The 13,606-nt window shown below is 46.0% G+C and overlaps 3 non-coding genes across 3 annotated transcripts; 1 reads left to right on the top strand and 2 right to left on the bottom strand.

Moving 5' to 3' along the window:
- Positions 1–6,371: 6,371 nt before the first annotated feature.
- Positions 6,372–6,534, bottom strand: LOC121879164. The gene has a single exon (XR_006091280.1). It is a non-coding gene; the product is annotated as a U1 spliceosomal RNA (small nuclear RNA).
- A 1,314-nt stretch (positions 6,535–7,848) lies between these two features.
- Positions 7,849–8,041, top strand: LOC121879178. Its single transcript, XR_006091282.1, has one exon. It is a non-coding gene; the product is annotated as a U2 spliceosomal RNA (small nuclear RNA).
- Positions 8,042–8,718: 677 nt separating this feature from the next.
- LOC121879171 lies at positions 8,719–8,881 on the bottom strand. The gene has a single exon (XR_006091281.1). It is a non-coding gene; the product is annotated as a U1 spliceosomal RNA (small nuclear RNA).
- Between the last annotated feature and the right edge of the window lie 4,725 nt (positions 8,882–13,606).

Here is a 13,606-nt window from a genome sequence, read left to right as displayed (position 1 = left end):
TAGTGGCATTTTTCCAGTTGGACGGGAGAACCCCATGTTCATAAGACATATTGTAGAGAGCAAGCAAGGGGCCGTTAAGAATATTAGTACAGGCGTTGAGGACGGAGGAGGTTATCTGATCATCCCCAGGAGAGGTGTCTTTTCTAGAGCGACGAGCACTGTCAAGCTCGAACTGTGTGATGGGATGATCAGTGGGGGCAGGGGAGGCAAGAGCAGCACGAACAACAGGCTCAGACGCATCGATGCGGGCCTGCACTGCCTCCTGCATTGGATTTGGAAGTGCCTCAGGGGAGGAAGCTTGTGCCCAGTCCTCCATTAAAGAGCAGGCAAGGGAGGCGGGGTCAGGGTGGGGAGGAGGCCTCCGTCGAGTACCCCGTATAGCATTAATCCGATTCCATACATAAGAGGGTGACGACTGGAACGATAGAGACCCCGTGAAGGATAGCCAGTCCGCCTCACGTATCTGACGGCGCTCCTGAGTTGCAAAGGAGCAGCAATTTTTGAAGTCTTCCCAGTCCTCTGAAGACCGAGACCTCCGCATGGCAGAGTGGAGATCACGGGTTACCTGCCGGAGATCTCTCATGGCAGGGATACGATACCAGTAGTTGGCGGCACTTCTGGGGTGACGGGGAGGGCGGGAGGGGTAGCGCGATTGACAGAGTCATACACGGCATCAACAAAATCAGCGCTGTAAGAGTCAAGGGACTGAGGGACAACATAGGAATCCGCCCAGGTAGAAAGGTATTGGGTAAAGGGAGGAACAGCATCTTGTGTGAGACGAAGGCGAGGGGATCGATAAGGAGTTGATGTCGGGGCAGAGAAGGAGAGCCTGAGATGGGTAGTAACGGCAAGATGGTCACTATACAGAGCAGGCTCGGTGCAGACGGTAGGATGAAAGGAAGTATGACCGTTCAATAGTAAGCCAACATCAAGGAAACTATGGGGGAGGCGAGTAGGATCGTCAGGACAAAGAAAGCGAACATCATCATCCCCATTAAGAAACTGTGAGAGATGAGATCCATTAAGGGTACATGGAGTGGGATGATCCGGAGTAAGAGTGGGATGGCGGGCATTAAAGTCGCCAAGAACAATAGTGGGAACCCCATCATGGAGGTCGTGAAGAACCTGGGGGTCCAGAGAATCACTCTTGAAATGAACATTGACTACACGAAGGGTCCGGTCACCAAGAGTAAAGGAGACAGAAAGTAATTCAGACGGGGGTCCATGTGAGTCAGGTGAAGGGAGACGAACAGATGGAATGGTGTTACGCACAAGGGTGAGGAGGCCACGAGCCTGCCCACGGTACCGAGGCAGGGTGTAAACAGAATAGCCAGAGAGGCGGAGTGGAGTAACATCGTCTGTGATGGTTTCCTGAAGTAGAGCAACATCTACTTGATGGGAGAGCACAAACTGGGCGAGGTCTGTCCGGCGAGGTCTAAGTCCCTGGATGTTCCATTGTAAGAAGAGGAGGGAACGGCCTCCGGTGTGAGATGAGTCGGAGGGGCTAGACAGGGCTCCAGAGGAGGTACCAAATTCTGTTGAGAGAAATGGAGAGGGAGGAGTGGGAGAGCGAGGGATGGATCCTCCATCTCGGGAGATGGAAGGAGGCGGGTCATCAGGGCTTGCAAAATGCGCCCCTGTTGGGTCAGGGTGTCCAGAATGAGTTGTTGTTGCTTCTGCAATGTCGCAATTGTTTTCACAAACAAGTCGAGTTGGGCTGAGAGAAGGTTGATTTGCTTGGAGTGGCGATCCAGACGGAGAGTGATTGTTTCCATAGAACCAACTTGGTGTACCTGTGCATGAGCTGGAGGTGGCGGCGAGGATTGCCGAGGGCCCGACTGGGCATGTGGTGGTGGTAGCGACGGAGAGGGACGGTGAGGGTTCAGTTGAGTAAGAGGTGGTGGTGCTGGTGAGAGACAGCGGGGGTCCGGGTGGGCAGGAGATGGTGGTGACTGTGTGGCAGGGCCGGCAACGACCTTGTTCCAAGAACGGTAGGGAGAGGGAGGGAGGGGAGAAAGGATGGGTGGTAGGGGTGATGGAGGGGGTGGTAGAGGAGAGGAGATCAATGGGAAATCCTTGGTGGATGGAAGAGGCGGTGGTGGATAGGATTGAGGTTTGGTTGACAGGGGCTTCGTCAGAGACGAGGGCGGTGGTACAAGGTAAGTTTTCCCCGGGCGAGTGCCAGGACGCTGTGGGCAATTGGCATTCCAGGCGTGGTGACTGCCATGGCAATTGACGCACCGTGGAATAACTGGGATTTTGTTCTGAATTTTCGATTTGCATTCCACTGTTTCGTGAGGACCTGCACAGAAACCGCAGGCGACCATCCTCGTGCACTCCCAGGTGCGGTGTTTCCACGATTGGCAACGACCACAGATTTTCGGGGTTCCGATAAATCGGTCGAGAGGACAGTTGTGAATTGGTCCTACATTCACCTTCGGGGGGAGGGGGCCCACCCACCAGCCGATGAGTTCGTTGGATGGACGTTTGGAGACCGGGTTGATGCGGCGTTCCATGTCCAGTAGTTGTGGGAGAAGAGGGCGAAGATCGTCGATAGGGATCTCCCAGGGTACGTGGCGAACCATTACCTTGGTACGACGAGTTTCTGGGGTGATGATGGTGAACTTCAGCATCACCTCCCCCTGGGGAGCAGGAAAGCCCACCTGAGTGAGCAGGCGTACCGTCTCGTCCATTTGTGTGGTGACTATCACGGCTGTGGGACCTCGGCGGAGGCGAAGTGTTGAGTCCTGAAGTGGAGAGCAGTGACGGAAGAACCAGGTCGTCCGTGTGCTCAGAGGCAAGTCCCGAGGGAAGGCGAGACGACGAAGGCGCGACGGGGCAGGGAGACAAAGGGAATCCCCTATGTCCATCGTCGGCGGAGGGTCGGTCATTGAGCCACATGTAGGCTCACTTGGGGACCCCGATGACAGGAGTCCACCCTCTACAGCCCCAGAAGGGGTGCAAGGGGGAGCCGTGGCCCCTGCTGGAGACCCTGACTTCTGAGGTTTCTGCTTCTTCTTTGACGTGTCTTCAAGAAGAAAGTCGTCAGCATCACTGTCACCTACTGCCGCCGTTTCCAACGAACGGGAGCGTTTAACGGCGGGCATAGGGCACGTTGGCAACACTGCAGTCAGGTGGAGTGGTAATGACGTCACACTATCACACTGCGCATGCGCAAACTTGAAAACTTTGCTCAGAGGGATCGGGTGGTAGGACCAGATGTTTTATCCCCAAAAAATGACAAAGTCCAAAAGTAACAAAAAAATATATGCCACTGTGCTGATATCTGGGTCTTACTATAGTTGTCTGCACAGGCTGGGATTGGTAGACGCTCTGAATTCGTCAGAAATACGAATTTTAAGGAGCAGTCTCTTACAGCCTTTGTTGACACTACGCACGCATGCGCGTTCCCCCTCTCCTAATTTCCTTCAAACTTTCCCCTCATTTACGTCCACCTAACCCCCCCCCCCGCCCCAATACTTCCAAAGTACTTCCAACAAAAACCCAGCAACAAATATTAGCCCTTCATCCTTATCTACAGGCTTCAAGTCAAGTTTGATAACGTAAAAAAAAACAAAAAAACATAGGAAAAAAATGCTTCTGTAACAGTGCCATGTAAATTGTCATGTTTTAGAGAAAATCTATGAGAATCTAGTTTAGACAATATTCCTGCCAAAAAGCCATTATAGAGGCATATTACACCAAAAAGAGCCTGCCTATGTGCCTACATCTTAGCCAATCACCGTGACCTCTAAGTGTGACGCGAAAGGCGCAGCTGAGCTGTTTTTTTTGTTTTTTTTATTGGACACCCCCTTACATCCTTGTTTAAGGTGAAGCGCAGAAGCGTTTACAGCGCCCAACAGGGAAGCATGCTAAGTTCATGGTTGATGATGATGATGGGATGGAGAGAAGAGAGCCATTGGCTCAAGAAGGTGGAAGACGGTGTAGGAGGAATATGTCTCATGAGTTAAGGGCGTAGAAGCCTGAAGAGTCAAGGGCGTAGAAGCCTGAAGAGTCAGTGGTTTATGTCAAAGCAAGTTATTGGAAGCTCAAACAACTTTCCCTGAATACGAATTCGCAACTTTCGATTTATAGCAGGTACCTACTTTGCTGCCAGGTGAACAAGGACCAAGGGAAGCTGGCAAGTGTGTCGGAACAGGCGCCCCAGCTGAGCTGATTTGCTGAAAATTAGCGTCTCCTACCCAACTACAATTGGGTTGTACAGTAATAAGGTTGAACAAGAGGACAGAACATGATTATGTCTCGTTGGCAATTATGTTTATTGCAATGGTAATTACTTATCTATTGTCATGATAATTTCCGATAAAACGGTTTTGATGGTACAATAAAAGCAGGTACTGTAAATATAGTAGGTGTTACAAGAAATATTAATACTTAGACAATAGATTTTTTTTAAGAGATGATTTAAAGGAAGGGAGCGTAGGCTTTGCTCGGATGTGTGGGGGTAAGTTGTTCCACACCTTCACACCGTGATATTTTATGGAGGAGTAGCTCTGGGTGCCTTAAGTTGTATCTCTGATTATACCGGAACTGGAAATAATTATTGTCAAGCAAGTGATTGATAGATTCAGATTTGCCCCCGAGGGGGATAGTTTATTGGGCACCCCCTTACATCCTGTGCAAGGTGAAGCGCAGAAGCATTTACAGCGCCCATCTGGGAAGTATGCAAAGTTCATACTTGCCTTTATGACTCGTGCATTAAGGGGGTAAAAGCCTGAAGGGTCATAGGTTTTGTCAAGTTACATAAAGTGAGAGAATGATGAGTGCGTGGGGGGAAAGTTCCTGGTACATTTCATCTGTTTATGGCAAAGCGTGGCAGGTCCCTAATAATGTCAAGTGCCAGGCCTGTCACTAGTAGGAGGGATATCTGGTCAGGGAGGGAAGAGGTGTTGGTAACAGCTAGGGACCTGTAGGAGGTGGTCATAGGGCACGTGAGGATGTAGTGAGAGAGGGTGTGAGAGTCGGGTTGGCCACAAAGTTTACAAACAGTGCGGCCAGGCTCAGGGTTGCCAATGTACTCCCATAGGTACCTGTACCCTAGGTGCAGTCTCATGTACATAATCTGTTGAGATCGAGTCAGGGATTGATACTCTTTGTAGTGGCGGTTGTCGTCACCGGTTACAGCGTCATAGTGGCATAGTGTGACGCTACCCCGTTGCTTCAGGTGTGTCCAATTTTCATCGAATGCCTCTCGTTGTGTGGCGTGTATGCGAGATTTGAGATGACTCAAGGAGAGGGCGAGAGCGGCTTCAATATCTTCTTCTTGTGTAGCTTCTTTGGCAAGCCGACCTACAGTGTCACAGGCAGTTATTCCTATAAGTGACGGGATCTAAATAAACTTGACACGGATGTCATCAGTTTGTTCTAGCCCGGCGACGGCGGCTAGGGTGTGTTGGGCGGCAGGGGAGGAGGGGGAGGCTAATTTGAGCCTCGCTAGCGCCGAAGTGCTGTCACTGATTATAAGGAGGTTCCAGCGTTCAGTGCGAGCATACAGTAGGTCGCCACCTCATGAATGCCCGCGAGGATGGCTATGCTTTCAGCATCAGTGGAGGAGGCCCAGTCGTGGACCCTGATTTTCCTGCAGGCCTGGCGCTCAGGAATCCACACAGCTGCCCCAGCGCTGCCCAGCGTGGTAACAGACCCATCACAGTAGACGAGGATAGGAGGGTGGGAGGTCTTAAGAGAGGAGGCGACATCATTAATCTGCTCAAGGCAGTTAAGTTTGAGCATATACCGCAGTTGGGTGGATTTACGACCAGGGAAGGTGTGGACGACAACATCAACACTCGGGGAAGTCCACGGCGGTAGAGGCGAATGAAAAGTGATTGATAGATTTGTAAACAAAGGGGCACAGCAGTAGGTGTTAACATCTTCGAATTTAAAAATTTTCAATATAGCTAATTTTTTATTTGTGTGATCTGTTTTTTTTTCAAGTAGGTCATTGTCCGTACAACTCTCTTTTGTGCAGTAACCAGAGATTATGTTTTTGAAGAGCTAGAGGCCCCCCCCCCCATACTGTGTGACAGTGTATCAGGTGTTGGTAAACAAGATCATGATAGATTTCTTTCATTGCTGTGACAGTGAGTGACTGTCGAGTGTGATACAGACTATTAAAAAAAACCCAACTTCTTTCAATATTATGAGTTACTAGGCATCAATTAGAGAGTTTGAAAATCTTTCATTCACACGTAATTGTCAAAATATAAATCATATAAAAGTAGCGTAGAAAAAAAATTCTTTGCTGACCTTAAGCATAAATCAAGTACTATTTATTAACAGAGACCTTGTTAAGCTGTAAAAATACGCCGTTGTACCTTATATTTCTTATGTAATCCCTTATGAATTGTGTAAGGGGGATAGCGCGAACGCAGTCCCCCGCTAACAAAAATTGCGCACTCGAGTTAACCACATTTGGGTTAATCGCAAGGGTCAGCATCACCGGAGTGCAATGGTGAGCCTCGCCCTGGGAAAACCGCCTTCGTGATCACGGTATCTCCTGTGCCAGGTAAGTATGCCCTCAATTGTTCATCCTAAACCCTAACCTAACTTGACTGACTATCATTGTGCTGAACCATCTCTCTTATGTTATTTATTTAAATTTATAAACCAATTATATGATAACTTTTTATATAATTCGTAATATGCTAAAATAAAAATTGTCACATTAAAAGTGAGAGGCATATGATGGAAATAAACAAGTTTGGCTTTATAAACTATTCATTTCCATCAAAACACAAACATACGGGGTTAGAAAATTTTAACTATTGATAATTTTTTCGCGTTTTTCTTGTGTCTAATTCAATATGATTTCCCATTAGATCCAAAATAAAGTAATTAATAGTATCTCAACCATCAACTTTAGATTGATTTGCCAGGATAAGTTTGTATAGAGGTAAGCCAAGTTTTCTTCTGTAGCAAATTGATCCTGAAGTTTCTTCCTCTCACAATTAAGTCGTTTGGGATATTGCTTATGTACTTTATCTATTAATTATGAGGAACTTGCTATCCAGTGAGGGCTATCCTCCTAATATAAAACTGAACATTGTGGAAATACTTTATTTGGCATAGTAATGAGATCAATATAGCCCAGAATCATTTTATTGGAAAATTGACTAATAACCAAACTAGAAATTGATACAATTCCAAATTTTCTACAATTATATGCAATAAATATTTATACTTGTGTAAGCATTTTACAAATACTTCAGGAACTACTTCTCTGGGCGGAGCTTCATTTTTTCATGAAGGTTGGCATACACGGTTCATAAAGTAATTGTCTCAATCATTTAGGCACTATCATTTTTAGTGCAATTTATACTTTTCATAATGCAACGGAAATTAGTTTTCCAGCTTCTATGTAAAAAATAAAATAACAAAAACAGCGGGTGTATTGTTGGTATCATAGTTAAAAAACATTGGCAACCGGCGTATATCTTCATGGGGAAAGTACAGTGTAGGGTATGCGTCCTTCAGTCTGTCCCTCAAACATGCCAGTTTCTTCCTTCACTAACACTGGTCAATAATGTTCATAAAGAAAAAAGAAAGAAAGAATGAAAGAAAGAAATAACGAACAAAGTGATTTTTTTTTAAGATTAAGGAAAACTAAAAATTGTAAATGGTAATATAACAATGAAGTGTAAAGAATAGTATAATAATTGGTAATATAATTACGGTTTTTATTATTATAGATTACTAGTGTTGATGCAAAAGGAGTTTGACTGTTTATCTGCAAACAGAACTCGAGATAAATTCTTGTTGCACCAATTTAAAACTAAAGTAAGGTTATTGTGTAATGTGCATTGCTTTGATTGCAACACAACAATCGTCATCGCTTCTCGGCCTTTTGGCTAAGATCAAAGTGTAGTATCTGTTCTTATCAGCTTAATATCTGATACGATCCCCATGTGGGATCTTCGATATTAAACTGATTTTTGGATCATGGCGAAGTGCTAGGGGCTTGCTCCACCTTTGCCGCGGATCGGCCCGGTATTGCAGTATCTCCGGGATCGGTCCACTCCCCATGGGGAGAAATTAAAGCAAATATATTACATTTTATTTAAAGATGGCAAGGGCATATAATGTCTTATAATCGCTGTATATATGTCACGGTCAGACACAGGTGCGACTTCTTTCTGGGTTGCAAAAAAGCAGGATGTAATTGTCCGTTTATTCGGTCCTTGGTAGGTTACAATATGCGGAGTTACACATGCATGAGTATGATGTGACAAACATGGATAAGAGGTGTGTTAGGACCTGGCAAGGATAACGTTGGATATAACATTAGGATAAGTTCAGGCTCATTTCACAACATGAGTACAGTTAATATTTTGAAGTTCTCTATTGTGTCATGAGGACATAACACTCCTTTTTTCTGTCTCAATCAAAGTTTTTAATCTCAAAAAAATGTCTCGATATTATACTGAAAAAAATTTAGATTAACACGTTTTCCTAACAGACTATTAAAAACTTCTTTCAGTATTATGAGTTACTAGGCATCAATTGGAGAGTTTGAAAATCTTTTCATTCACACAAAATTGTCAAAATACAAATCCTGTAAAAGTAGCGTAGAAAAAAATTCTTCGCTGACGCTTAAGCATAAATCAAGTACTATTTATTAACAGAGACCTTGTTAAGCGGTGCAAATACGCCGCTGCACCTTACTTTATATTTCGTTTAGAGTCCCTTATGATATGTATAAGGGGGATAGCGCGAACGCAGTCCCCCGCTAACAAATATTGCACACCCGAGTTAACCACATTTGGGTTAATCGCAAGGGTCAGCATCACCGGAGTGCAATGGTGAGCCTCGCCCTGGGAAAACCGCCTTCGTGATCACGGTATCTCCTGTGCCAGGTAAGTATGCACGAACATCATCATCCTGAACCCTAACCTTACTTGACTGACCATCAATGCGCTGAACCTTCTTTTTTATGTTATTTACCTCATTTTACAAACAAATAAAATGATTACTCTTTCTATAATTCGTAGTATGCTAAAATAAAAATTTCCAAATTAAAAATAATAGCATGTGATAGAAATAAACAAGTTTGGCTCTATAAACTTTATTCATTTACAAACATACGGGGCTAGAAAATGTTAATTATTGATATTTATTTTCGCGTTTTTCTTGTGTCTAAATCAAGATGATTTCAAATTAGATCCAAAATAAAGTAATTAATAGTATCTCAACCACCATCTTTAGATTGATTTGCCAGGATAAGTTTGTTTAAGTATAGAGGTAAGCCAAGTTTTCTTCTATCTCAAATTGACCTTAAGTTTCTCCCTCTCACGATTAAGTCGTTTGGGGTATTACTTATAATATCAATTATGAGGAACTTGCTATCTAGTGAGGGCTATCCCTCCTAATATAAAACTGAACATTGTGGAACTACTTTCTTTGGCATAGTAACAAGATCAATATAGCCCAGTATCATTTATTGGGAAATTGAATAATAACCAAACTAGAAATTGATACAATTCCAAATTTTCTTCAATTATATGCAAGAAATGTCTATACTTATGTAATCATTTTACAAATACTTCAGGAACTACTTTTCTGGGCGGAGCTTCATTCTTTCATGAAGGTTGGCATACAAGGTTCATAAAGTAATCGTCTCACGCATTTAGTCACTTTCATTTCTAGTGCAATTTATATTTTTCGGAAATTAGTTTTCCAGTTACTATGTAAAAATAAAATAAAATAAAATGAAAACAGCGGGTTTGTTGGTGGTACCATAGTAAAAAAAACAGTGGCAACGGGCGTAACTCTACGTGGGGAAAGTACAGTAAATGTGTTCTTCAGTCTGCCCCTCAAACATGCCAGTTTCTTCCTTCACTAACACTGGTCAATAAGAGCTCCTAAACAAAGGAAGAAGGCATTAATGATAGTGATTAAGGAAAACTGAAAATTGTAAATGGTAACATAGCCATGAAGTGTAAAGAATAGTAAATTAATTGGTTACATAATTACGACTTTTGTTATTATAGATTTTAAATGTTGATGTATAAGGAATTCGAATGTTTATCTGCAAACAAAACTCGAGATAGATCCTTGTTGCACCAATTTACAGGTGAAGCGAAGTAATAATATTACCTAATGTGCATTAATTTAATTGCAACAGCTTTGGAATCGCTTTCTCGGCCTTTTGGCTAAAATCAAAGTGTAGTATATAATTTCGCTAATTTCAATTGTTTATTCCTTGATAGAGGAAGCGGGATCCTAGTGTTGTCACTAGGTACCCCTGTACAATGACACCAGAATCATCTGGCAAGTGTGAAAAGTATATACAGTATAAATATTATAAAGGGGCTTACTAAAGCGTAAGGAAGGAAGGATGTCCCTTTAACACATAATCAATATTATTTACAAAATATCTGGCCAGTATTGGGAGGATCAGCGTGTCTCCGTCAGGGGGTCGTGGAGTGGTGGTCCAGCAGGCGTCACGGAAGCGTTGTGTGTGGGGACATCTTAGGAGGTAGTGAATAAGGGTGCGGCTGTCGGGTCTTCTGCATAACGCACAAGAGCGTTGCTCAGGGGATGTGGGGATACCAATCTCCCAAGCAAAGTCATACCCAATGATGATACGGGCAGCAATCACGTCCCCCTTCCGCGACCCTTTCCCGTAGACGTACGAGAAGTCAGGAAGTTTACGGAGGACATCGTACCATTTGGGCGGGGAGTCCAGGGGGATAGCTGCTTCCCGAGCTTCTCTCTGTTTGCGGCGGATTTGGGTCCTAATCTGTAAGAGTGTTCGAGGAACAACGTAGTCAGGTGTGGCCTTGTTGCAGCCAGTCTTGGCAAGGTCATCTGCTGCCTCATTCCCCAAGATACCGACATGACTAGGTATCCATAGGAATGTCACAGGACGGCCTTCATCCTGAAGTGTGGATGTTAACCCTCGTATTCGGAGGATGAGTTCCTTATTTTCCCCAGCTCCAAATGCGATCCCGTCGAGAGCAGACCTGGAATCGCAGCAGACAAGCAAGGGGCAGAAACCATCTGCTTCTTCCTCAGCGAGAAGGGCAGCAAGGAGGGCTATTAGTTCAGCCTGAGTGGAGGATGCCCCGTCAGAAACTCTGAGAGACAGTTTGATAGGCTCAGGGCATGAGGACGGGAGATGTAGACACCAGCCCCGGCCCTACCTGTAGCGGGGTCAACAGAACCATCAGTGTAGAGGACGACCCTACCTGGGGACCAGTGAGCGATCCTGGAGAGGTGGTATTTGCAGAGAATAACAGGGTTCACCTGGGATTTCGGGAGCGGTCCACCGAGGGCAATCACTTCAGGTTGAAAATCCAGCCAGGGAGAAGGAGACGAACCAACAGCAGGAGTGATAACAATATCAGGCAGGAGGTCGTGTTCCTGAAGGGCTCGGATGAGTGACCCTCGCCACTGTCTTCTAGATGGAGGTCGGTCTCGAACAGCAGTAGTCAAGTTGGTTTGGACATAGTTGCCCCTAGGATCCCGTAGAATGGAAACGGCAGTTTTTAGGTAAAACTCCTGGACACGATCCTGTAAGGGGGAAAGACCAAGTTCGTTATATAGAGAAGTAGAGCGTGTCCACTGAGGAGCCCCAAGGATGATACGAGCAGCTTTCCTCTGGATAACTTCGAGACGGTTGACAGCAGTCCGACTATTGTTGACGAGGGCAGGGGCGGCGTAGTCGACACAGGAACGGACAAAAGACTTGTACATGGTGAGAAGTACAGGGATGCTGGCACCAAGGAAACCCCTGCACATGGTAGAGAGGGGAGCGAGACGCCGAAAACATATGTCTCGAAGATAGCGGACTTCAGGGATCTGACAACGTGTGCGAGTTACATACACACCCAGGTATTTTGTCTCATTAACCCAGTCCAAGGGCGTTCTTGATAAGAAAAGGGGTGGAGGTACAACACGACCGTGCCACATGGCTTTTGTTTTCGCAGTTGAAAGAAGGAAACCAAGTGAATCACACTCTCTGGAGACCAGATCAAGGGCTTCCTGCATGCTGAGGTAGTCAGGGGCTTGAAGGAGGACATCGTCGGCATATCCTGAGTGGACAACTTCTGTCGGCCACGGGAGTGATGCAATGGAGTGCATGAGAGTGTTAAACAAGGTGGGACTCAGGACTCCACCTTGAGGGGTGCCGAGGTTCATTTCTTGAACAGGAGACATAGAGCCTTCAACGCGAACCCGGGCCTGACGTCCAGTGAGGTAAGAGGCGATCCATTGTAGAAGTCTCCCTTTAACCCCTAACCGTGCAAGTTCAGCTAAAATGAGGGCAGGCTGAGCCGTATCAAAGGCTCCCTTGATATCAAGGAAGACGGAGACGCGGGCAGTCTGATTGCAATAAAAGGAAGCAATGGAGTGTGCTGTGCTGCGATGTTGAATGAAACCATTGAGGAGTTGTGGAAGCCGCCTATGGTGTGAAGAAGGCGACGATGGAGTATCCTCTCCATCATCTTGCAAACACAGGAGGTAAGACTAATGGGTCGATATTTCCCAGGATCTCCCGGCTTAGGGATGGGGATAATAGTGGCATTTTTCCAGTTGGAGGGGAGAACCCCATGTTCATAAGATATATTGTAGAGAGCAAGCAAGGGGCCGTTAGGAATATTAGTACAGGCGTTGAGGACGGAGTAGGTTATCTGATCATCCCCAGGAGAGGTGTCTTTTCTAGAGCGACGAGCACTGTCAAGCTCGAACTGTGTGATGGGATGATCAGTGGGGGCAGGGGAGGTAAGAGCAGCACGAACAACAGGCTCAGACGCATCGATGCGGGCCTGCACTGTCTCCTGCATTGGATCTGGAAGTGCCTCAGGGGAGGAAGCTCGTGCCCAGTCCTCCATTAAAGAGCAGGCAAGGGAGGCGGGGTCAGGGTGGGTAGGAGGCCTCCGTCGAGTACCCCGTATAGCATTAATCCGATTCCATACATAAGAGGGTGACGACTGGAATGATAGAGATCCCGTGAAGGATAGCCAGTCCGCCTCACGTATCCGACGGCGCTCCTGAGTTGCAAAGGAGCACCAATTTTTGAAGTCTTCCCAATCCTCTGGAGACCGAGACCTCCGTATGGCAGAGTGGAGATCACGGGTTACCTGCCGGAGATGTCTCATGGCAGGGATACGATACCAGTAGTTGGTGGTACTTCTGGGGTGACGGGGAGGGCGTGGAGGGGTAGCGCGATTGACAGAGTCATACACGGCATCAACAAAATCAGCGCTGTAAGAGTCAAGGGACTGAGGGACAACATAGGAATCCGCCCAGGTAGAAAGGTATGGGGTAAAGGAAGGAACAGCATCTTGTGTGAGACGAAGGCGAGGGGATCGATAAGGAGTTGATGTCGGGGCAGAGAAGGAGAGCCTGAGATGGGTAGTAACGGCAAGATGGTCACTATACAGAGCAGGCTCGGTGCAGACGGTAGGATGAAAGGAAGTATGACCGTTCAATAGTAAGCCAACATCAAGGAAACTATGGGGGAGGCGAGTAGGATCGTCAGGACAAAGAAAGCGAACATCATCATCCCCATTAAGAAACTGTGAGAGATGTGATCCATTAAGGGTACATGGAGGGGGATGATCCGGAGTAAGAGTGGGATGGCGGG

This window comes from Homarus americanus, unplaced genomic scaffold (assembly GCF_018991925.1).
Source record: "Homarus americanus isolate GMGI-L3 unplaced genomic scaffold, GMGI_Hamer_2.0 scaffold39154, whole genome shotgun sequence".
NCBI lineage: Eukaryota > Metazoa > Arthropoda > Malacostraca > Decapoda > Nephropidae > Homarus > Homarus americanus.
Note: the sequence above shows the minus strand (reverse complement) of the source record. Positions and strands in the feature narration are given on the sequence as shown.